We start from the raw sequence: 1,177 nt of genomic DNA on the forward strand, positions 1-1,177 counted from the left end.
TGTTCACTCCTCTAGTCTCCTCTCGCTTCTCTTCTCCTATTTTTCTTCTTTCTTGTCTTCTCTCTTTCGCCTCTCTTCGCTTCTCTTCTCCTATTTTTCTTCTTTCTTGTCTTCTCTCTTTCGCCTCTCTTCGCTTCTCTTCTCCTCTCTTCGCTTCCCTTCTCCTCTTTTTCTCCTTTCTTCGCTTCTCTTCTCCTCTCTTCGCTCTTCTTCGGTTTCTTCTTCGGATTCTTTTCTCTCCTCCATCGTTTTTCTCTCCTCCATCGTTTTTCTCTCTCTTCTCTCTTATCCCTTGCTTTCTCCCCCTTCTTCGACTTCTCTCTCCCTTCTACTCTCTTCTCCAGCACTCTCTATCTTCTCCTCTCATCTCCCTCCCTCATCCTTTCCTCGACTCCCTTCTTCCCTCACCCCAATCTTATCCCTCCACCCTCTTTACTATCTCCTCCTATTCCCCTTCTCCCTTCCTTCTCTTCCTTTCTCCTTGCCCCTCCCTATTCTCTTTCCCACCTTACCCTCTCCTTCATTTTCTCCTTTCCCCTCACCATTATCTCCCTTCTTCCAACCTTCCCCTCACTACTCCATTCCCTTCACTTGGTCCTCCTATCCCCTCGCTTCCCATTCTCCATCTTCGTCTTCCCTCCCTTTTCCACCTTCTCCCTTCTCCGTCCTTTAATTCCTTTAATTAGAAACCCCTTTCCCCATTTCCATTCCCTTTCTCTGCCCACCCCCTCTCCCCTCATCACCCCCTCCCCCTTCCTTCCTCTTCCCCCTTCTTCCCCCCTCCACCCCCCTTACCACCCTCCCCATCTTCCACCTTCGATCTCTCCCTCTCTTCCACCCACCTCTCCTCCATCCTCCTTTTATTCCACCCTCTTCTTCCTCCCCCCCCTACCTCACTCTCCCAGGCCCCGGAGGTCATGAAGCATAGACAGCTGGTTTCCTTGGATATTTGCCTACTGGTGTTTATGAACTTATTTGGAATGGACGTGTGTTTGTTCAAAAACTGTGAACGGATTGGTGGATTGGCGAATGCTGTCAGTATTGACTGTTTATTTGTACATTTTTTTCTCTCGTTTTTCAGGTTTTTGTTTGGCTAGGTTTTCTTTCTCTGTCTGTCTCTGACTGTGTGTCACTGTCTTTGTCTGTCTGTGTGTCTGTCTCTGACCGTGTGTCTTTG

Source organism: Penaeus monodon, chromosome 20 (assembly GCF_015228065.2).
Source record: "Penaeus monodon isolate SGIC_2016 chromosome 20, NSTDA_Pmon_1, whole genome shotgun sequence".
Classification (NCBI taxonomy): Eukaryota; Metazoa; Arthropoda; class Malacostraca; order Decapoda; family Penaeidae; genus Penaeus; species Penaeus monodon.